This window comes from Ranitomeya variabilis, chromosome 3, assembly GCF_051348905.1.
Source record: "Ranitomeya variabilis isolate aRanVar5 chromosome 3, aRanVar5.hap1, whole genome shotgun sequence".
Taxonomy (NCBI): domain Eukaryota; kingdom Metazoa; phylum Chordata; class Amphibia; order Anura; family Dendrobatidae; genus Ranitomeya; species Ranitomeya variabilis.
The window spans coordinates 634,285,323-634,310,072 of NC_135234.1; the positions used below are offsets into that span (position 1 = coordinate 634,285,323).

Genomic DNA, 24,750 nt, shown 5'->3' on the forward strand with positions numbered 1-24,750 from the left:
TCAGGATTGGCATTGGCCACAAATGAATTATACTTTGGATAATTCTGACAAATCATGTCATTAACATGGACTTAATTACGGCAATGAATCACAATTTGACAGCTCCGCGTAAATAGAACCAAATAAATACCTAAATATTATACATAGGATACATTAAATATAGGATTATCTATATGGGATATTAAAGGGGTTGTTCAACATTTGGTCTATTTTTCCTTAAATGCAATTGTGCCCCTTTGAAAATAAAAACAGATACTTCCCGCACCGACACCATTCCATTCCAGTCATGTCGGCAATTGGTCTCTCGGTACTTGTGTGACATTGTTATGACACGTGACCACTGCAGACAATCAGTGCCCGCTGATGGGCTGCAGCAATCACACTTCCACTGCGGAATAACAATGTCATGCAAAAGATTCAGCACCTAAATCACTGGAATGGTGCCTTAATGACGGATATATCCACAACTGTTGACGTGTTAAATGCCGCTGTCAATCTCTGACAGCGGCATTTCACATGCAAGAGCAGGAAGCGTGTTACTAATCGCGCCCATCGGCCCCAATGTCACATGACCGCGGGGCACCGATGGGTTGGCATGACAACCCTGGGTGTGCAGGAGACTCCTGTGGTTGTCATTGCCGGATCACTACGAGTGGTCAGCGCTCGCTCATAGCAAGTAAGCATTGCTGCTACACACTGCAGGGCTGCAGCCCCACTATGTGTAGCACAAGCGATCGGATGATCGCAGATTCTAGTCTCCCATGGAGACAACTGAAGCAAGTAACAAAGTAAAAAAAAGGTTTTTAAAAATATATTAAAAATATATAAATGTTCAAATCAGCGGCGGACACAAACAGAAGAGGGCCCCTGTGCAAGAATTGTAAATGGGCCCCTTGCAGTCCATTACCTCATCAAAATGTAATAGTTAATCTGCTTTGGAGGTGGAAATGGGCCTCTTAACCTCTTGGACCCTTGTGCGGCTGCACATGTTGCACCAATGATATGTCCGCCCCTGGTTCAAATCACCCCCATTCACCCCATTCAAAATAAAACAATTTTAAAAAAAACACATTTGGTATTGCCAAGTTCAGAATCACCCGATCAATATATAAAAATAATTAATCCGATCGGTAAAAGGCGTAACCAGAGAGAAAAAAAAAAAAAATCAAAATGCCAGAATTATGTTTTTTTTGTCTCTGCAACATTGCAATAAAATGCAATAACAGGCAATCAAAAGATTGTATCTGCACCAAAATAGCATCAATAAAAACACCAGCTTGGCACGCAAAAAATAAGCCCTCACCCAACCCCAGATCACGAAAAATAGAGCCACTACTGGTCTCGAAAAATGGCTTTTTATTTTATTTATTTACAAACTTTGGATTGAACACTTAAATAAAAAAGAACCTATAAATATTTGGCATCTACAAACTCGTAATGACCTGGAGAATCATAGCGGCAGGTCAGTTTTAGCTTTTAGTGAACATGGTAAAAAAAAAAATGTGGAATTGCGCTTTTTTTACAATTTTACTGCATTTGGAATTTTTTTCCCGTTACTCAGTACACAATATGGTAAAATCAATGGTCGTGTTCAAAAGTACAACTCGTCCCCCAAAAAGCAAGCCCTCACATGGCCATATTTATGGACAAATAACAAAGTTATGGCACTGGGAAGAAGGGGAGCGAAAAATGGAAGCGTAAATACCCGTGGGCATTAATGGGTTAAACACATACATGAAATCAGTGTTGTGTGTCCGTTTTTACCATCAGTGTTTTTCACAGATGGCTAAAGTAAGAAAGAAATTACAACGTTTTTCCTATACTTTGCAATGTTAAACTGTGTACGGATGGTTCACAGATGCCATCCGCATGCTGTACGTGGTTTTCACAACCGCATTGTTATGCTGGGTGATGGTGAAATGACCAACTGTCAGCCAGCAAGAGCAGTGCGTCTGTCACACTTGAAGTTAGCACACCCTTGAGGGCAGTGGCGTAGGAAGGGGGGTGCGGGGGGGGGCGGGCCGCCCCGGGCGGCACAATGCCGGGGGCGGCTCCGACCCAGGGAGGAGGAGGAAGAAAGAAAAAAAATTGAGACGCGGGCCCTTTAAATCTTCGGGCGGCGCCGACGCCACCGCCACAACCAGGGCCGCCATACCAGCTGGCATTGGGCCCCCCGTTCTAATCCTCACCTCTCCTGGTTCCTGCGGCAGCTGCAGCTTCTTCACCGCTCTCTGACTCTGCGACGTCTCAGGGCAGAGGGTGCGATGACGTCATCACTGCGCGCTCAGCCTCTCTGTCCTGAGCGTTGCAGAGCCGGAGAGACGCTGAGTGCACGGGACCTGCGCTGGGAACGGGAGAGGTGAGGATTTTACTTTTTTTTTTTTTCTTTATGTCTGACTCAGACAGACAGATTGCTGGAGACAGACTGGGGGCAGATTGCTGGAGACAGACTGGGGGCAGATTGCTGGAGACACACTGGGGGCAGATTGCCGGAGACACACTGGGGGCAGATTGCCGGAGACACACTGGGGGCAGATTGCCGGAGACACACTGGGGGCAGATTGCCGGAGACACACTGGGGGCAGATTGCTGGGCACACTGGGGCAGATTGCTGGACACACTGGGGGCAATGCTGGACACACTGGGGGCAATGCTGGACACTGGGGCAGATTGCTGGACACACTGGGGGCAATGCTGGACACTGGGGCAGATTGCTGGACACACTGGGGGCAATGCTGGACACTGGGGGAGATTGCTGGACACTGGGGGAGATTGCTGGACACACTGGGGGCAATGCTGGACACTGGGGCAGATTGCTGGACACACTGGGGGCAATGCTGGACACTGGGGCAGATTGCTGGACACACTGGGGGCAATGCTGGACACTGGGGCAGATTGCTGGACACACTGGGGGCAATGCTGGACACTGGGGCAGATTGCTGGACACACTGGGGGCAATGCTGGACACTGGGGGAGATTGCTGGACACACTGGGGGCAATGCTGGACACTGGGGGAGATTGCTGGACACACTGGGGGCAATGCTGGACACTGGGGCAGATTGCTGGACACACTGGGGGCAATGCTGGACACTGGGGCAGATTGCTGGACACACTGGGGGCAATGCTGGACACTGGGGCAGATTGCTGGACACACTGGGGGCAATGCTGGACACTGGGGCAGATTGCTGGACACACTGGGGGCAATGCTGGACACTGGGGCAGATTGCTGGACACACTGGGGGCAATGCTGGACACTGGGGCAGATTGCTGGACACACTGGGGGCAATGCTGGACACTGGGGGAGATTGCTGGACACACTGGGGGCAATGCTGGACACTGGGGGAGATTGCTGGACACACTGGGGGCAATGCTGGACACTGGGGCAGATTGCTGGACACACTGGGGGCAATGCTGGACACTGGGGCAGATTGCTGGACACACTGGGGGCAATGCTGGACACTGGGGCAGATTGCTGGACACACTGGGGGCAATGCTGGACACTGGGGCAGATTGCTGGACACACTGGGGGCAATGCTGGACACTGGGGCAGATTGCTGGACACACTGGGGGCAATGCTGGACACTGGGGCAGATTGCTGGACACTGGGGCAGATTGCTGGACACACTGGGGGCAATGCTGGACACTGGGGCAGATTGCTGGACACACTGGGGGCAATGCTGGACACACTGGGGCAATGCTGGACACTGCGCCTGTGCGGCCGCCCTGCTTGTGAATCCCAGCCCCGAACTCTGCATAATGCATAACACACTGCAGGGCTGGGATTACCAAGGTGGGTGGCCGCACAGGCGCAGTCTGCAAGCCTGGCTGTGACGTCAGACGGCCAGAGCTCTCTGCGCCTGCACCAAACAGCGATACACAGCGCAGGCACCGGATTTCATGGGTAAACAGTGCTGAGGGGACGGTGCCCGGCGTTGAGTGACGGCAATGGGGGGGGGCGCCAAACTCGGAAACAGCCCCGGGCGGCAAAAGCTCTAGCTACGCCAGTGCTTGAGGGTCGGTTATACTCTTCACCCGCCTCCCGGTCCTGGCAAAGGGGAACTTTAGCAGAGCGCTTCCCAGGCAGAAAGCAGCACGACGGCTGGTGACTGGACACACATAACAGACAGGGCAACTACACCAGAACCAAAAAACCACAGTGCAACTGCATAAACTAAGGTGAACAAGGATGCACCAAAGTCAGAAGCACTGACCTTAACCACCCACCAAAACTGAAATAACACTGGTCAACAGCATTTTTGGTGCCAAAGATATTTCATCGAATTTAGGGTATTTTTGGGGTGCTGATTCTGAATATGTCATCAGTTTTGCCAGATTGGCTCAAGTTTTTGAGATTTTTGGTATCTTATTTATAGCACTTGTTGGTAAATGCGACGCATCATCTCATTAATTTCTTTGGATTAGTACTTGAACTGAGCAGTTCTCAATATAGTTTTGTGTTAATTAGTGTTCTAAAAGTTTGTTCATAGCTTGATTTTTGCACTAACTTTATGTTGTTGTCTGTTTTCCAGTGAAAAGCATGAACTCATCAAGAAGAAGTTGTCTTAACGATCCAGACTCATTCTGTTACATTTGTGGTGAATACACACTGCCAAAACATAGAAGAAACATAACAGACTTCGTAAAAAAAGTGTATTTTGCCTATTTTGGGGTTATGCTTGGGGACCAAGACAAGTTTTGGGCACCACACATAGTGTGCAAAGCATGTATCGAATTATTACGAAAATGGAGCAAAGGACAAAGAAAAAGCTTCAAATTTGGTGTTCCAATGGTGTGGAGAGAGCCAAAAAATCATCATGATGACTGTTATTTATGGTAAACACAGGTACAGGCACATCTTCACAATGAGGGACAGGCCTTCTTGCAGATTCCATGTTACTCCCATTTTCGTTTCTTATGCTTATTGAATCCTTGCACTTGCACTGCACAGAAATAACAGTCATCATGATGATTTTTTGGCTCTCTCCACACCATTGGAACACCAAATTTGAAGCTTTTTCTTTGTCCTTTGCTCCATTTTCGTAATAATTCGATACATGCTTTGCACACTATGTGTGGTGCCCAAAACTTGTCTTGGTCCCCAAGCATAACCCCAAAATAGGCAAAATACACTTTTTTTACGAAGTCTGTTATGTTTCTTCTATGTTTTGGCAGTGTGTATTCACCACAAATGTAACAGAATGAGTCTGGATCGTTAAGACAACTTCTTCTTGATGAGTTCATGCTTTTCACTGGAAAACAGACAACAACATAAAGTTAGTGCAAAAATCAAGCTATGAACAAACTTTTAGAACACTAATTAACACAAAACTATATTGAGAACTGCTCAGTTCAAGTACTAATCCAAAGAAATTAATGAGATGATGCGTCGCATTTACCAACAAGTGCTATAAATAAGATACCAAAAATCTCAAAAACTTGAGCCAATCTGGCAAAACTGATAGCATATTCAGAATCAGCACCCCAAAAATACCCCAAATTCATTAAAATATTTTGGACACCAGAAAAAATTTTTTTTTTTGTTAACCTGTGTAATCAGCAACAAAAGGAGGAGGAAATGGCAGATTTAAATCTGCCTCCTATTAGTCTCCTGACCACGCTTGGGCAATGCCCAATCTCTACCCCCAGACCACAGAGACCCCGGAGGGGGGGGAGAGAAGACTGGAGGGAACCTCCCATCATCTGACTGCCCCAGCACATATGGCGTCTCGCATCCACTGGCAGCAGCTAACACCAGGGGACCGTGTGTCCCGGGGTCCCCACACAGCATAATCACTGGGAGCAGCGTATCTCCTAGAATGACTCCCTGCCCCTTATGGCCAGTGAATGACGACGGGTGACCTGCCATAGAGCTGGACCCAGCACAGAAGCGCAAGGGGCCTGCTCAGGTACGGAGCTACCATTCCTGACACCCTTAGACTTCTATTGTTCCTTGTGATCTATGCTGCCGGAACAACATAGAAAGTGAATAGCACCATAGACTATAATGAGTACGTGTTGTACCCATGAAAAAAAACAAAATACAACACGTACGTCCAACATGGGCATCCAAATGAGGATTTATACAGGAGCCTTTCTTTGGTTGAGCACTCCAGTTTTCTCTTTGCTGTCCATCAGCTTATCTCCAGGAGAAGAACGCGATCGGCAGCTCGAAATCATACATGACCAATCTACATCCCCCCTCCATTATCAGTTTGCCAGTGCCCCATCCACATTAAACTGTCAGCAGAACCGGTCTAATGTGTCTGGGGGCCTTGAGGGTGCATTTATACATACAGATATCTGATACATTTCTTTCTAATCAAACAAAAAATGCTTTGTGTAAATGGCAATCTGATCCAATTAAAATATTTTTATTGTAGCATGTAAACAGATATCTGAGAGACAAGTACATTATAAGAATTTGACATTTTTATTCTAGGACACCAGGACTGAGGAAAGGTGGTCTGAATGTCTACGGCTGCATTTAAAATGCCTGATCTTAGTCATTAAACAACCGCCGATCAGCCAAATATAATGCCTTGTTTACACAGGCCACCCACAATTCCATGCACACAGAATAATCTGTTAAGGGTGTGCAGACACCTGAAATGTGTTGATGCCGTATCGCCTACTCTGTATGTCCATGTGTCCTTACATTTCATGTGAATAAAGCATTCACGGTTCGTAGAGCTGGATTTCCTTCTTTTGGCTAAATTTAATGGCTTGTTTAGACTGGTCAACCGCAATTCCAAGAGCCCAGAATAATCGTTCATGCAAATCCTTCTGCGCGCATAGAATATCATTGTTCTCGACAACATGACCTGTAAATACTGGATAATGTGCTGCCGAAAATGATGATTTTAAAGCAAGTTAAAAAAATATTTCACCCAAATTTTAATTTGGGGAATACTGTGAATGGAAAATAGAACAAAAACTGTGGTGGAGTCTAACAATGGCTGGGTGCAGCTACAAGTACAGACAAATTATGTGGAATCCACACCTGGTTAATTTTAATGAATGTGAGCTTGCCCACATTGGCTGTGGACAGGCGCATGCATCTGTCTGTGATCACACCCCCTGTCGTGTTAAACACACGTTCTGGCAGTACATTTGCCGCAGGGCAGGCCAGCACCTCCAAGGTGCAAAAGGCAAGCTCAGGCCATGTGTCTAATTTGGAGTCCCAGAAGTGAAATGGGCCAGACCCATGACTCAGTATGTGGAGACATGTGGATACATACTCTTCCACCAAGTTGTTGTAACTGTTGTGCTCATGGATTTGAACCCTTGAGCGTTTTTTTTGTGGTCGGCTTCTCTTTCTGCTGAGCAACAGGAGCCATCTTTTCTCTGGATGTTTAGGTTCTGTTTTCTGGCTGCAGTCTGTCTAGCTTAACACAGGTGTTTTCATTTGTCCACCTATCACCTTTTGGGCGCAGCTTAATATTCTGTCCTCCAGCGGGGTTTTCTGCTGGTGATAGATTCATCTAGATGTTCTAACATTGTATTAATGTTTGAAGCCAGTCTGTAAGCTTTTAGCTAAGTATTTCAGCCTTGTTGTTTCTTTGCACCTATCTTCTGTTCATCTTTAGTAAGTAGGCTGTATATTTGTTAACAGTAATTGCTTTATTTTTTGTTATTTTCTTTACTCACACTTCTCCTCTTGTAGTTAATTCACACCCTGCTCTGGCCTCTGGTTCTTTAGGCGGAACCTGAAGCAACTCGACGGAGGTTTAGGTCTGAGTTGCCATATTAGTTCTGTGGGTAGGGCTATCTATGTACCCAGAGACACTACTAGGGACTGCGGTGTCAGGATAACTAGTTTATAGAGGAACCGGCAGTGTCAGTTGTGTTTTTTACGTGTCTAACCTATTAATCTCTGAGTGAGTTGCTACACAGGCATAAAAAAAACGCTGCCCCTGCTAATACAGACCATATGAGATGGTGGTGCTGGATGTTTTTGCGTGCTAAGGAAGGTTTTCCAAATTTCGACCATGTGCTGGTGCACCAGCTGCATTGATGACTCCCTCCTTTTCTGCATTGTGCTTTCACTGAGCCCTCGCTGTCAGGAGAGGACATCAGTAGTGCGTCTACCAGCGTGCACTTGTATTCCTGCATTTTCCGATCACGCTCCAGTGATGGAAGCAAGAATGCCACATTGCTCTTGTAGCAAGTATCCAGCAGGGTGGCCACCCAATAATCAGCACAATCTGGGTAACTTTTCGGTCATTGTGCAGGCACAGCAGCACATTTTGGCTCATGTGTGGTAGGCTGCCCAGAGGCAACGACAACTTGTCCTTGATGGGAGGTGTATCATCTGGGTACAAAAAATCATTTACTCATCCTCTACCATAATTTCACCCAGATTATTTTTGAGTTATTCACATGTAACTTTGTCTAAACATATGCTCCATAAAAGTCTACTGGGAACTTTTTTTGTAGTTCAAACTCTGGATTAAAAGATAACATTCCACAAATTCTAAATAGTCAAAAATGTCTGAAAGACCCCTAAAATAGAATTTTATGGAACTATAGGATATAATGTATACTGTATAATGAACATGCCGATTATTAATAGCATAAAACAAGCAGATCAAGCATACACAAGGACCGCTGTGGGACACTTACCAGTTGTGTGACCTGTACTTAGTGTTGATGCTCTTCTTGGTTGCACACTAAGGTTTACACATCCCGATTTAGCCCACAGTAAAGTTGTGTAGACCTGTGCTGTTTGTTTTTCCAATCCTATATTTAGTCATTGGAATACAGATTTAGCCTTGGATGGGGGACGGGGCAAGAACCCGCACTGTTGCATACATAGGAAAGTTAATAATTTAATTCTTTCATCAAAAAGCTTTCCAGTTTTAGCACATTACTATAAAAGCTCCAGATTATACATAGTGCATTGCATCCGAAAACTGAGTGCAAAATTATACACGACATACAATCTGATGATGGGAAAATGACTGGCAGATATTTGTTCTCCCTGCTTCTAAAAACAGGAAGCCTAAGGTAAAGGAAGTTAGGAAAGGGATTTTATGGAAAAACACAAATATAGAAAAGAAGGGACAAGTAGGCAGCATTCTGGTTCTAAACCCCATCCCCAAAGAGTGAGCATCGTTCACACGCCTTTTTTTTTTTTTTTATGCACGTGTTCTCATCCACATTATTGTTTTGGGGCTGTTTACACGTCTGTGCTTTTTTCTCCAGACTTAGTTAAAAAAAAAAAAAAAAAAGCCAAAATATGTCCGTTTTGCCATCAGTGTGCTGTCTGTGATAACCATTGTAATGGATAGGAGAATCTTTGCAATTCATTTGTGATTTATAGGAGAAAATCACTAAACAGACACAAGGACCAAAATACGACTTCATCTAAGCATCTAATGTTAAGATCCCACGATGAGTTTTTATTGAGTTTTTGAAGGCGTGTATTTTTGCTGTGACGTCGATGGGATTTATAGAGCTCTTAGGCCGCCGTCACACATGCGAGTTTTACGGACGTAAGAGCGCAGAAACTACGTGCGTAAAACTCGCATAACATACGGCACAATGCTTCTCAATGGGTCTCGTCCTATCAGCCGTATATTACGGATCCGTAATATACGGCGTTCTACGGCCGTACAAAATCGCAGCATGCTGCGTTTGGCAGCGTATTGCGCAAAAAAATCGCCAATGAAAGTCTATGGGGGCGAGAAAAATACGGATTCCACACGGACCAGCAGTGTGACTTGCGAGAAATACGCAGCGGTGTTAGTGAAAAGTCGGTAATTCAATTGCCGGCTTTTCATTTCTCCTGCCTAAACCAGACAGGATATGAGACATGGTTTACATACAGTAAACCATCTCATATCCCCTTTTTTTTTGCATATTCCACACTACTAATGTTAGTAGTGTGTATGTGCAAAATTTCAGCGCTGTAGCTGCTTACATAAAGCGTTAAATGGCGGAAAAAATTGGCGTGGGCTCCCGCGCAATTTTCTCCGCCAGAGTGGTAAAGCCAGTGACTGACGGCAGATATTAATAGCCTAGAAGAGGGTCCATGGTTATTGGCCCCCCCGTGGCTAAAAACATCTGCCCCCAGCCACCCCAGAAAAGGCACATCTGGAAGATGCGCCTGTTCTGGCACTTGGCCACTCTCTTCCCATTCCCGTGGGATATGGGGTAATGAAGGGTTAATGCCACCTTGCTATTGTAAGGTGACATTAAGCCAGATTAATAATGGAGAGGCGTCAATTATGACACCTATCCATTATTAATCCAATTGTTGGAAATTGTTAAAAAACCACACACACACATGATTTAAAAGTATTTTAATGAAATAAACACAGCGGTTGTTTTAATATTTTATTGCTCTCTCAATCCATTTGCAGACCCTCGCTTGGCAAAACAATAAACCCACAATATACATACCTTCTGCTGACCCGTCACGTCCCACGAGGTAATCCATCTGAAGGGGTTAAAATAATTTACAAGCAGGAGCCCTGCAAATGCAGCTGGGCTCGTGCTTGTAATTCCCCGGCGAATGAAGGAAATGTAGGTCATTGACCTACATTTCCTTCAGTCGCGGTGATGCGCCCCTGCTGGATGTTCTCATGAACTGCAGCCTGGGAACTTTTTCCCACGCTCCAGGTCATATGAGGACATCCACCAGGGGGCGCATCACCGCGACTTAAGGAAATGTAGGTCAATGACCTACATTTCCTTCATTCGCCGGGGAATTACAAGCACGAGCACAGCTGCATTTGCAGGGCTCCTGCTTGTAAATTATTTTAACCCCTTCAGATGGATTACCTCGTGGGACGTGACTGGTCAGCAGAAGGTATGTATATTGTGGGTTTATTGTTTTGCCAAGCGAGGGTCTGCAAATGGATTGAGAGAGCAATAAAATATTAAAACAACCGCTGTGTTTATTTCATTAAAATACTTTTAAATCATGTGTGTGTGTGTTTTTTAACCCTTTCAAACAATTGGATTAATAATGGATAGGTATCATAATTGACGCCTCTCCATTATTAATCTGGCTTAATGTCACCTTACAATAGCAAGGTGGCATTAACCCTTCATTACCCCATATCCCACCGCTACACGGGAATGGGAAGAGAGTGGCCAAGTGCCAGAACAGGCGCATCTTCCAGATGTGCCTTTTCTGGGGTGGCTGGGGGCAGATGTTTTTAGCCACGGGGGGGCCAATAACCATGGACCCTCTCCTGGCTATTAATATCTGCCATCAGTCACTGGCTTTACCACTCTGGCGGAGAAAATTGCGCGGGAGCCCACGCCAAATTTTTCCGCCATTTAACCCTTTATTTTAGCAGCTTTAGCGCCCAAATTTTGCATACACACACTACTAACATTAGTAGTGTGGAATATGCAAAAAAAAAAAGGGATATGAGATGGTTTACTGTATGTAAACCATGTCTCATATCCTGTCGGGTTTGGGAAGGAGAAATGAAAAGCCGGCAATTGAATTACCGGCCTTTCACAGATATCGCGCTGTAGTAAATATAAATACAGACTATATATACACTCACCGGCCACTTTATTAGGTACACCTGTCCAACTTCTTGTTAACACTTAATTTCTAATCAGCCAATCACATGGCGGCAACTCAGTGCATTTAGGCATGTAGACATGGTCAAGACAATCTCCTGCAGTTCAAACCGAGCATCAGTATGGGGAAGAAAGGTGATTTGAGTGCCTTTGAACGTGGCATGGTTGTTGGTGCCAGAAGGGCTGGTCTGAGTATTTCAGAAACTGCTGATCTACTGGGATTTTCACGCACAACCATCTCTAGGGTTTACAGAGAATGGTCCGAAAAAGAAAAAAAATCCAGTGAGCGGCAGTTCTGTGGGCGGAAATGCCTTGTTGATGCCTGAGGTCAGAGGAGAATGGGCAGACTGGTTCGAGCTGATAGAAAGGCAACAGTGACTCAAATCGCCACCCGTTACAACCAAGGTAGGCCTAAGAGCATCTCTGAACGCACAGTGCGTCGAACTTTGAGGCAGATGGGCTACAGCAGCAGAAGACCACACCGGGTACCACTCCTTTCAGCTAAGAACAGGAAACTGAGGCTACAATTTGTACAAGCTCATCGAAATTGGACAGTAGAAGATTGGAAAAACGTTGCTTGGTCTGATGAGTCTCGATTTCTGCTGCGACATTCGGATGGTAGGGTCAGAATTTGGCGTAAACAACATGAAAGCATGGATCCATCCTGCCTTGTATGGAGCATCTTTGGGATGTGCAGCCGACAAATCTGCGGCAACTGTGTGATGCCATCATGTCAATATGGACCAAAATCTCTGAGGAATGCTTCCAGCACCTTGTTGAATCTATGCCACGAAGAATTGAGGCAGTTCTGAAGGCAAAAGGGGGTCCAACCCGTTACTAGCATGGTGTACCTAATAAAGTGGCCGGTGAGTGTATATATATATATATATATATATATGTGTCTCAAGGATATATATATATATATATATATATATATATATATATATATATATATATATATATATATATATATATATATATATATATATATATATGTTTTCCCGAACATTTGAGCACATAAATCCATTAGATGTCGGTTTTGCAAACCTGCGAGAAAATATCGCAGTACGGATGCCATACGGATTACATACGGAGGATGCCATGCGCAAAATACGCTGACACACCCTGCCTACGGATCACTATTTTGGGAACATTTCTCCGTATTACGGCCGTAAAATACGGACCGTATTGTCTTACGCCGAGTGTGACGCCGGCCTTATGCCCACAGTGCTCTTTTTTTTAACACTTCATAGACAAAATCTGCAGCACTTTTTTTTTTCTATCTACAACATGCTAATTTCCCTTGTGGTTACACTGAGTGTTATGTGCAGATTTAACACCATAGGATTGCATTAGACGCAGAACATTTGAGAGTAAAAAAAAAAAAGATTTATTATTATTTTTATGTGTAGTGTGTTCCCGCTCCAGAAATGCACTAAATACACATGCAATCCGCGCATGAAAATATGTCAATAAAAGGTTGTCAAAGCCAAATACTAGCAATTATCAAAAACAAAAGTAGCTTTACATACCAAAATGAGACACAAACCGCAGCGTCAAAAACTCATATTAAAAAAAAAACTTAAAAATGCAATACAAAAAAAACGCAAGTAGCCTTATTTACCCAAAAGGTGCAGAAAAGTGCAGAAAATCTGCAAAATCAAAACTTCTCCAAATTCCCATCGTGAAAACTTAGCCTAATTTTTATTAGCTTAGTAATTTGAGGCAGAATTTCAGGTTTCTTCAGCACATTTCCAGTTTGACCTCCATCTGGATGCACGTGGTTACCGCATTCAAAGGCGTGAATCTGCCACGACCTTCCTGGATTTTCAGGTTGAATCCACTTTAGGGTATGTGTCCACGGTCAGTAAACGCTGCTTGTTTGACGCTGCGCAGAGCTGCAGCGTCAAACACGCAGCGTCCAGATGTTCCAGCATAGTGGAGGGGATTTTATGAAATCCCGTGTCCACTATGCGTGGAAACACGCATCCGACTTCCCTGCGACTCCGGACATGCTGCGCGTCTTTTCAGATCGCAGCATGTCCGTGCTACCTGCGGCGACGCTGCGTCGCCGCAAGTAATATCACAGGGCGCTATGCGAGGGTGCGATGATCCCGGATGTGTACAGTTAACACATCCGGCATCATCGCGTCCCAGAAAGGGGGCGGGGCTTAGCGCCGAGCGGTGATACCGCCGGCCATCCTGACCGTGGACACGTACCCTTAAGGTTAGTGCACAACGTCTTTTAGATGTGTGTGAACCCAGCGAGTTTTTCAGGAGGAAGACGCTTCAGGACATTTGTCCAGAAGAATCTTCTTTGGTGTCATTTTTGGTCTTTTCTTGCAATGTCTTTTCCCACAGTTTATTTTATTTTATTTTCTATTGCATAAATTTGCGAGCGGCTACCAAGAGGGAGCAGTCAGAAGGACGGTCACTTCACTTCTTTTAATAGTTTTGCATCTTCAGGAACTTGAAGGTGTTAAAAAAGTTGAAAAGACTGAACATATAGTAGTTTTTACATGGAAATTCATATTTCCATTCATAATTCTTTTGAGAGGTTATTTAGATTTTTTTCAGGCGGGTTATGGAGCATAAAAGACAATGTGTGCACAAACCCTAATAAGTCACATATCATTTACTGGAAAGCATTTAGTATAAAACTTGACTGTTTAAACAGCATTGAAACTATTTTTCATGGATTTTGACACTGAAAATAAGCTTTTAACACAGCAAAAATAAACTCTGTGTGACCATACCCTTGTAACTAAAATGGTTTGACAGAAACCATTTTCTTTGTTAGTAGCCAGTTACTTATGGACGGATTCCTAAACTTCTCATTAGCATGTGCCAGAACAGCAGATTATCATGTGGGTCACAGTTTACATGCTCATTCCTGTACCCAGTAGATGGCGGGAGGACCCCAATAACCACTTGCTTTAGTGAGCCCAAGAAATCCCAGTTTCACAGAGCACACTGAAATCAAAGTCTGAGAGTGCAGAACAACCGTTTCAGGTACCTACCTTTTATTGTGGCAGAAATCTGCTCTGAAATCCCCTTCACTTGTGCTGCATTGAGTTTACTGGCAGGCAAATCCAATAAAATAATAATAATCAATAATTATAGAGAGTTGCAGGGCAGCATGCACCTGACACTACCCGGAACATTCTCATGTGCAGGTGTGAAGAAACATCCACATTTCTAAGGCTCAATCCAATTAGCAGGAAATGGCAGCAGTAGGGTTAGCAATGATCCGCTGCTGCCACATGCTGGAGAATGAGTGCTACTGAGTGCAAAGGTCTTCGATGGCAGAAATCAAGGCTGCTTTTTCATCAGTAAATGCACCCTGATTCAGAAAAAAAGTATAAAATCCAAAATGAGAAATTTGTCAGAAGCAATGTTTTTTTTTCTTAAGCTGGGTTCACATTACGTTATAGGCAGTCCGTTAGACGGACTACGTTACACCGCGGCATAACGCGGTGTAACGCAGTCCGTTAACGCCGCCATTAAGCCCTATGTCGGACGCATCGCTAGCGCACGCCCACAATGGGCTTGCGCTAAAGATGTGCTGTCATTGAGTGACGGACCCTGGGACGCAGGCTGCAGCGTTTCCGGGTCCGTCGCCACTAGCGCAGATAGAGCATCTGCTAGCTCTATCTGAACTAGCGCGATCACATTCCGGCACTTGCGTTAACGCAGCCCATTTAACGCATGTGTTGACCGGGCTGCTTTAACCCAATGTGAACCTAGCCTTACATTAAAGAGAATTGCCACTACTTCTTTATTGATGGCTCATCCTTAGGCTAGGATACGTCATCAATAACTTATCGGAAGGGCTGAGACACCCAGCACCCCCGTCGATCAGCTGTTACTGGCACCAGTCGGAAGTTCTCAATTGCTGTCAGAACAAAGCAGCTACTTCAAAATTGCAGCAGCCGGGTACTGCAGATCTACCCGATATTACTTTGAATAGGGGGTGGATCTGCAGTATCCGGCCTCTGCCACTATAAAAATGTTCCACTAGCATTGAAGAAATTCTGGTCGGCACCAGTAACAGTTGATCAGCGGGGGTGCGGGGTGTCGTACCCCCAGTGGCATAACTAGGGTCTGATGGGCCCCGATGCAAGACTGAATAAATTATCCCCATCCTGATATACCACTGCAAAATTTTCAGTTTGTCTGATTTTTCTCTTTATAGGTATATTTTTGAGTAAAATGTAAATTGTTCTTTTATTCTATAAACTACTGACAACATGTCCAAGCAATAAATTTTGTATTTATTTTCTGACAATGAGAAATGGTCAAAATAATACAAAAAACTGCATTGCTTGCAGACCTCAAATAATGCAAAAGAAACAAGTTCATAATCATTTAGAAACAACAATACTAATGTTTTACCTCAGGAAGAGTTCAGAAATCAATATTTTGTGGAATAACCATGATTTTTAAGCACAGCTTTCATGCGTCTTGGCATGCTTTCCACCAGTCTTTCACATTGGTTTTGGGTGACCTTATGCCATGTTGTCCTGCTGGAAAAACCAGTTCTCAGAGTTGGGGAACATTGCCTGAGCAGAAGGAATCAACTGTTTTTCCAGGATAACCTTGTATGAGGTTTGATTCTTAAGTCCTTTACAAAGATTAACCTGCCCAATTCTGGCCTTGCTGAAGCATCCCCAGATCATCACCGATCCTCCATCAAATTTCACAGTGGGTGCAAGACACTGTGGTTTGTACGCCTCTCCAGGTCTCCGCCTAACCATTAGATGACCAGGTGTTGGGCAAAGCTGAAAATAAGACTCATCAGAGAAGATTACCTTGCTCCAGTCCAATCCTTATGGTCTGTGACAAACTTCAGCCTGGCTCTCTTCTGCATCTCATTGATGAAAGGCTTTTTTCTAGCTACTCACGACTTGAGTACTGCCTCTAGGAGCCTGCTACGAACTGTTCTTGCCATGCACTTCACCCCAGCTGCCATTTGCCCTTCCTTTTGTAGGTCACTTGATGTCATCCTGTGGTTGCTTAGTAACATTCGAATAAGATGATGGTCATCCCGGTCAGTAGAGTCGTTTTTGCCCTCTGCCGGTTTGTAGCTTCGTTGTCCCTAATCTCTGCTGCTTGACCTTGTTGTAATGGACTGCCGTCTTAGAAATTTTAAGGATGGAGGCAAAATGATGCTCACTGTGTCCCTCTGCTAGTAAAGTGTTGTGAATTCCGGTCTCGAACTCCCTCCTGTGGTCATGAATGGTACTTCGGCGAGTTCTGTCCGTGGACTCCCTCTGGTGGCTGTGAGTGGAACTGATGGTTCTGAGGTTGCTTCCTCAGCTGCCCTCGTTTGCGGCTAGGTTGGCTTCTCTATTTAACTCCACTCAGATCGTTACTTCATGCCAGCGGTCAATGTATCGGTACTGGTTCAGATCTCTCTCGGATCTTTCTGATGACCTGTCTACTCCAGCAGAAGCTAAGTCCCTGCTAGTTCATTTGTTGTTCATTTTGAACTGAATATATTTATTAGTACTTGCTAAGTTCTAGTCCAGCTTGCTAACATGATATTTCCTTGCTAGCTGGAAGCTCTGGGGTGCAGAGTGGCACCTCCGCACCGTGAGTCGGTGCGGGGGTCTTTTTGCACACTCTGCGTGGCTTTTTGTAGTTTTTTGTGCTGACCGCATAGATCCCTTTCCTATCCTCAGTCTATTTAGTAAGTCTGGCCTCCTTTGCTGAAACCTGTGTTTGTGACTTTCCTCTTAACTCACAGTCAATATTTGTGGGGGGCTGCCTTTTCCTTGGGGAATTTCTCTGAGGCAAGGTAAGGCTTTATTTTCTATCTTTAGGGGTAGTTAAGCTCTTAGGCTGTGAAGAGGCGTCTAGGGAGAGTTAGGTACGCTCCACGGCTATTTCTAGTGTGTGCTATAGGTTTAGGGTTTGCGGTCAGCAGAGATCCCACTCCCCAGAGCTTGTCCTGTCGTCTAGTTTAACCATCAGGTCATTCCAGGTGCTCCTAACCACCAGGTCATAACAGTAAAGCCAGAATTGAGCCCTTCTTTTCCTCACTCAAGACTTTTCTTTTCAACTCCATTGGCATGGTTAAAAGTTATATTTTCATTCCTATTACTTTTGGGATATTACTAGCACTTGTTTTGCCATCCAGCTTGTCCTATTGCAAGAGGATTGTGAACACCACAGCAGTGTTTTCATACTTTCCTTCATTAAATAAGATTTTGTTCAGGTGATCACCTAATCAGAAGCACATTAAGTAGAATGAGGTGTACTCTGTTTGGAATTCAACTGACACTGGAATGGATTGGCTGTCAGACATGTAGAGAAGCTGATTTTTATAAAACTGTGCAGTGGTCTCTTAATTTTTGCCAGAGCTCTATATATATCTCTCTGGCAAAAATTAAGAGACCACTGCAAAATGTTCAGTTTCTCTTTATAGGTATATTTTTGAGTAAAATGTAAATTGATCATTTATTCTATAAACTTCTGACAACATGTCTCCGAATTTCCAAGCAATACATTTTGTATTTTTTTCTGAAAAGGAGAAATGGCCATAATTAAAAAACAAACAAACAGTGCTTTCAGACCTCAAATAATGCAAAAAAAACAAGTTCATAATCATTTAGAAACAACAATACTAATGTTTTAACGCAGGAAGAATTCAGAAATCAATATTTTGTGGAATAACCATGATTTTTAAACCCAGCTTTCCATGAGACTTGGCATGCTTTCCACCAGTCTTTCACACTGCCTCTGGCGCAAAAATTTAAGCAGTTCTTCTTTGTTTGATGGCTTGTGACTATCCGTCATCCTCTTGATTACATTCCAAAGGTTTTCAATGGGGTTCAGGTCTGGAGATTGGGCTGCCCATGACAGGGTTTTGATGTGGTGGTCTCTTAATGTTTGCCAGAGCTGTATATATATGTGTGCATCCCTATAGTTAGATTTCCTTTCTGTGATAGAAAAATAAATAGTTTTGGATGATTACCATTGTCCTTTCATTGTCTGCGCCGTTGCTCCCAAATAACCTGTTCACAAAATCAAAGTATGTCTTTAGGTGGGAAAGGGTTAAACAGGCAGTTTGGATGACATCACAAAGCACATAAACATAGACATCATATGACATCACAACTGGCATGGAATGTCCAAAGTGCAATGTAAGGAAGTAAAACACAAGAAGAGTCTGGGGCGGTTACCTTCTCGGCTCTGTGCCTGGAACCATTGAGCTGTGCTGCAGGTTCCCCAAGGGGCAGACTTAGAGACTGGGACAGGAAGGAAGCGGGCAGAGAGCGGGAAAGGCACGCACGCAGGGGACAGAGCAGCGTGAGCAGCGTGCAGAGCAGGGTGCAGCTGCGCTCCGGGAGAGAGAGAGCTCCCGGTCTGAGGACAAATAGAGGGAGACTGCCCAGAAAGACTGCATCTTGTGAGTACATGAAAGTGGACTCTGCTGTGACTGGAGAGGGGCGCTTTGAGACCCGTGTAGAGACATTGGCGCGTGCAGAGACTTCGACCCCCTGGTTCCCGCGGTATCAGTACAGAGACTGTGATTCCTGGTACAGAGACTTAACAGTGCAGAGTCCCTGATTCCTGGTACAGAGACTTAACAGTGCAGAGCCCCTGATTCCTGGCTGTGCTGTAAAAGCTAAAGACTCAGAGCCTGTGCATACCACATTAACTCCCGAAACCCCAGGCAGCAGGCTCCTAGAGCCTACTCAGCCCACGGACAACAGAGGGACGACAAGTGCCGCTGTTTCTCGGCGCCTACGTTGGAGAAGATGACCCTTCAAGCAAGTCCTCATCAGACTGATAAGTGTTCTTTTCTCAATAAATCCTGCTTAATTCTGTTATATTGTTTGACTCCCATATTTTTGCACTGTTTAATTGCTAGTTATTTTCCATTGCTTCCTCCCTGCGAGGAGAACCTGATTCCCGTTACTAAACCCCTCAACTGTTGGTCTGTCTGTTCCGTGGTGAGATACTCAGTACCTGCATACTATTACATTTGGCGTAGTCGGCAGGATGTCACATGGTAGCGCGGACAGGGCAGACCAAGCAACTGGGGAAGTTCCCAGATCTAGCATTTCCCTGGGAACCATGTTGAATAATTTGCCAAGGTTCACTGGGAACAATGTAATGCTGTGGAGTTGGACAGAGCGTATCCGGGGAATGATGCGGATGCATCCCATGACACCAGCCCTGGAGGCAGAAATTGCATTGATGGCCCTGGAGGTGGAGGCGCGGGATTCTGTCATGCATAGGTCCCCCCAGGAGAGAGTTACCCTGGACAAAGTGCTGCGCATACTTGAGGAGACACATGGGGACCCCACTGACTCAGGGGAACTGCGCATGCGACTGTTTCACCGGGTACAACGGGAGGGGGAGACCGTGACCCAATTCATGAACGCCCTGCAAGAGCTTCACACTGTTATCAGAGGAAAGGACGGTGTAGGGGTTGGGTCAGTTGATGTGGTGCTCAGAGAGCAGCTGGTGACGAGACTGCATGACGCAATGATGAAACAGGCACTACGAGAGCGCATGCGAGTAAAGCCAGACATGACTTTCTCTGAGGTTGACAGTGAGGTGCGAGAACAAGAACAGGGAGTGATGGGGCTGGTGGGAAGGGTGCAGAGCGGGGAGGTAACCACCACCGCAGGCAATATCCCCCAGTGGGTGGAGGACCTGAGAATGGAGATTAGACAGGTCCGTGAAGAAATGGCATCCTCCAGAAGAACTCTGGCAGAAGGGCCCGGCCCTCTGGTGCGAGACAGAGAAGCTGCCCCCCGAAGGGAGGGTGAAACTACCAGGAGAAGAAGCCCTCTCACATGCTACACTTGTGGAGAATCCGGCCACATTGCTCGATGGTGTCCCCGGCGGAGCCGACCATCCCCGCACCCTCCTTTAAACTTGGTGGCTCTGAGCTTGAGGGGCACCGCTCAGCGTGAAGAACAGAGGAGGAGTAAAAGTCCCCACAGCCTAGTTTCCACGTGCCCTCTGGTCTGGGCAGAAATCAATGGAAGAGCAGTACGATGCTTGATAGACACCGGCTCACAAGTGACCACCATGCCTGAGAGATATTTCCGCCGTCACTTCACAGAGGCGCTACGGCCCGAATGGGGCCCTGTGATCAAACTTATGGTGGACAATCACTTGCCCATCCCGGTCGCAGGGGTGGTATGGATGAACATAGAGGTCTGCGGAAAAGACCTCGGGAGAAGAGGAGTGGTACTGGTGGATGGAGAGGTAGCTAAAGACCATACTGTGACCCTGGGCATGAATGTGTTAAAAGACCTCGGAAGCCTTGTTTTCAACGAGTCCCCGGAACAGTTCCTGCAACAATGGAGCGACCAAACCCCCCCAGAGAAGGGTCTTTCAACAACTGATACGGACCGCCCAGGTCCGGGAAGCATACAGCGATGGAAAGGAACTCTGCAAAGTCGTCGCCCCCGCCTCACTCAATCGAGTGTTGCCCCCTGGGCAGACGGTGCTTCCCCTGCCTGTACGAGCTGGCATCCCGCTGGAAGGGGTCAATGTCCAAATTGAGCCCAGCAGAGCCGACCAGCTGCCATCAGGAATATTGGTCGCACGGTCCCTGGCTACAGTGCGGGATGGAACTGTCCTTGTGCGCTGCATCAATTTGGGGGAGACAGATACAACTTTGCCCCCCAGAAGCTAAGTCGCTCAAGTCCTGGGCCTCCCAGACGAGTTGGTCCCCACTGAGGCGGTACAGCTGACAGCAAGGCCAGAAGATCCGTGGCTGGTGACCGTCAAAGCGGAGGCAGCTCCGGACCCCAGATTACTGCAAGAAGGGCGCCAGATACTCGAACGCATGAGGGCGGAGCTCTCAGAACTTACTCCGCAGCAGGTACCTCAGGTGGAAGACGTATTGGGGAAATTTCAGGAGGTGTTTGCCAAAGATGAAGATGACTTTGGACATACCACGGCCATCACCCACGAGATACCCACCGGGGATGCGGCACCAATCCGGGAACGGTACCGCCAAATACCCCCACAGATGTACCAGGAGGTGAAGGGAATGCTATCACACATGCTGAAGAAGGGAGTTATACGCGAGAGTCAGAGCCCGTGGGCTGCCCCTATAGTCTTGGTGAGAAAGAAAGACGGGTCCCTGCGGTTCTGTGTGGACTATCGCCGGCTCAACGCTTGCACAGTGCGGGACTCGTACCCACTGCCCAGGATAGAGGAGTCCCTGACGGCACTAGGGAATGCCAGATATTTCTCCACGTTAGACTTGGCCAGCGGCTACTGGCAGGTGCCCATGTCTGAGCAAGACCGAGCCAAGACGGCTTTCATCCTTCTGATGGGACTGTATGAGTTCGACCGGATGCCCTTCGGCCTAGCAAACGCCCCAGGAACATTTCAGCGACTCATGGAGAGATGTCTGGGAGACCTGAACTTTGAAGCCACTTTGATCTACTTGGATGATATCATCGTCTTTGCCCCCACCTTTGAGGAGCATCTGCAGAGACTAGAGCAAGTTCTGAGTCGGCTACAGAAGTATGGCTTGAAAGTGAAACCCCAGAAATGTCACCTCTTCCGTACCAAGATTGAATACTTGGGACACGTTGTCTCCGCTGAGGGGGTGAGGCCTTCCCAGGAGAAGATCGCTGCGGTACAAGAGTGGCCAACTCCAAAAACTGTGAAAGATGTGCGTGCATTACTGGGACTCACAGGATACTTCAGACGCTTTGTAAAAGACTTTACCCGCCTTGCTAATCCTTTCCAGGAGTTGTTGAGGGGAGTGCCCTCTTGCGCCAAAAACAGGAACATACAGTGGGAGAAGCATCAGGAGGAGGCATTCTTGGCTTTGAAGAAGGCTTTGACGGAGGCCCCCGTGCTGGCCTACGCTGACTTCACACAACCGTTCATCTTGCACACTGATGGGAGCCTGCAGGGCCTCGGGGCCGTACTATCGCAAATGCAGGATGGGAAAGAGCGCGTCATCGCATACGCCAGTCGGTCTTTGCATGACTCGGAAAGGAATCCAGAAAACTACAGTTCATTTAAGCTGGAGTTGTTGGCGCTGGTGTGGGCAATGACTGAGAAGTTCGCGGAATATCTGGCTGGCTCAGAAGTTCATGTACGCACCGATAACAATCCGTTGGCCCATCTTGAGAATACCAAGTTAGATGCCCTAGAACAACGTTGGGTAGCCCGAATGGCCAAGTTCTGATACAGAATTTCGTATAAAAGAGGAGCTGAGAATGTTCATGCGGATGCCCTCTCCCGAGTAAACAATCGCAAACCAGCACCCAGCCAGGATGAAGAACTGGAAGATGTGGAGGTTCCAGGTTTTGGAGAGACTGCTAGGACGGTGGCAGCGGCGCGGGAAATTGAACAGGAAGAGGCCTGTGTGAATTTGCTGGAGCAGCCCCGCGATGAGTGGGTCCGAGTGCAGCAGGAGGATCCGGAGCTAGCTCAGTTGAGAAGGTGGGTCGTGTCTGAACAAATGCCCAATCGGCACGAGAGGAGGTCCGTGTCACCTGAAGTACTGAAGATGCTACGCCAGTGGGAGAGGCTCCAGTTGCGGGATGGTATCCTGTACCGGAAGGTATACCTGCAAACAGAACTCAGTCTTGTATGGCAGACGGTGATTCCCTCGTCCTTGATAGACCAGGTGGCTAAGGAAGCACATGATAAAGGAGCACACTTTGGGCCAGAAAAAACTTTCCAGTGGTTACAGCGCCTATTTTATCACCCCCACTTAAGGAACATTGTGGAGAAAGTATGTCAGCAATGCAGAAGTTGTGAGCTGGTCAAACCACCAGAACAACGAGCTCCCACAGAGACGGTGAGGTCTTCTGGCCCCATGGATCTACTGGCAATAGATTACTTGACAATTGGACCAGCACACGAAGGCTATGAGCATTGTTTAGTGATGATAGACCACTTTACTAAATTTGCCGTAGTGACGCCCACGCGGGACCAGACTGCCGAGTCTGCTGCTCACGCAATCTGCAAACACTTCATACAGGTGTACGGGTGTCCCAAGCGCATCCATTCTGATCAAGGGGCCTGCTTCCTCGGAAGAGTGATGGAGGAGCTGCACCAGCTGTACAAAATCGATAAGTCCCGGACCACCCCTTATCATCCACAGGGGAATGGGGCTTGTGAAAGATTTAACCGCACTCTGATTCAAATGCTGAGGACCCTGGAAGAGGACCAGAAGGCGAAGTGGACTGAGTCCGTCCCTGAATTGGTGTGGGCGTATAACAATTGGAAACACAGCACCACCGGATTCACTCCCTACTCTCTGCTCTTTGGCCGACCCGGGAAGGGACTGGCAGAGCTGGCGCTGGAACCCGAGGAGGACTACTCACGGATGGGGGTGTACTGCTGGGTTCAAGAACATCGTTGTCGGCTGCGGACAATTCAACGTCTAGTGCAGAACCGGCTGCAAGAATTGGAGCATCCCCAGGTAGCTCCTCAAAAGGGGACAGCCCTGCGGCCTGGAGACCGAGTCTTAGTGAGGGAAAAGCGCCCACACAACAAACTAGAGTACCGGTGGGAGAAAAGGCCGTACCGAGTGAAGCGGCAGCTCGGCAACGGGGGTCCCGTTTATGAGGTCCAGCCCGAAACGGAAGAGGGGACTCCCACCCGCACACTGCACAGGAATATGTTGCATCCATGTTTGTCTCGAGATCCTGAATCAGTCCAATTGGCTCCAGCGCCCCCACCGGCTGCGCCAGTAATCAATGTAGATGTGGAAAATGAGGAAGACTCCGAATCTCTCCCAGGGAACCCAGGAACAGGGCTGGTGCCTGAAACTACCAACGTATCAGAGGAAGCCTCGACTCCTCCCACAACAGTTGACACCACCGCCCCTGCAGGTTTGAGATGCTCTGAGCGTTCAACGGCTGGTGTAACCCCTGTTCGCTACAATCAGGATGAGTTCATCTGGCAGCAGATTGTGCAAGGACTGTAAGATTGCCAACAGGAACTCCTGAAGATCTCGCCCGTGGAATGGTGAGCAGAAAGAGGGGGGGAATGTAAGGAAGTAAAACACAAGAAGAGTCTGGGGGTGGTTACCTTCTTGGCTCTGTGCCTGGAACCATTGAGCTGTGCTGCAGGTTCCCCAAGGGGCAGACTTAGAGACTGGGACAGGAAGGAAGCGGGCAGAGAGCGGGAAAGGCACGCGCGCAGGGGACAGAGCAGCGTGAGCTGCGTGCAGAGCAGGGTGCAGCTGCATTCCGGGAG

General features: G+C 46.8%; 1 protein-coding gene across 1 annotated transcript in view; it reads right to left on the reverse strand.

Moving 5' to 3' along the window:
* The window catches only part of SLC39A5 (solute carrier family 39 member 5), a 93,462-nt gene extending 78,574 nt beyond the window's left edge, over positions 1-14,888 (reverse strand). Inside the window, exon 1 of the mRNA XM_077297533.1 lies at positions 14,565-14,888. The gene's annotated coding sequence lies outside the window, so the exon portion shown is untranslated. The remainder of the gene's footprint in view (positions 1-14,564) is intronic.
* Between the last annotated feature and the right edge of the window lie 9,862 nt (positions 14,889-24,750).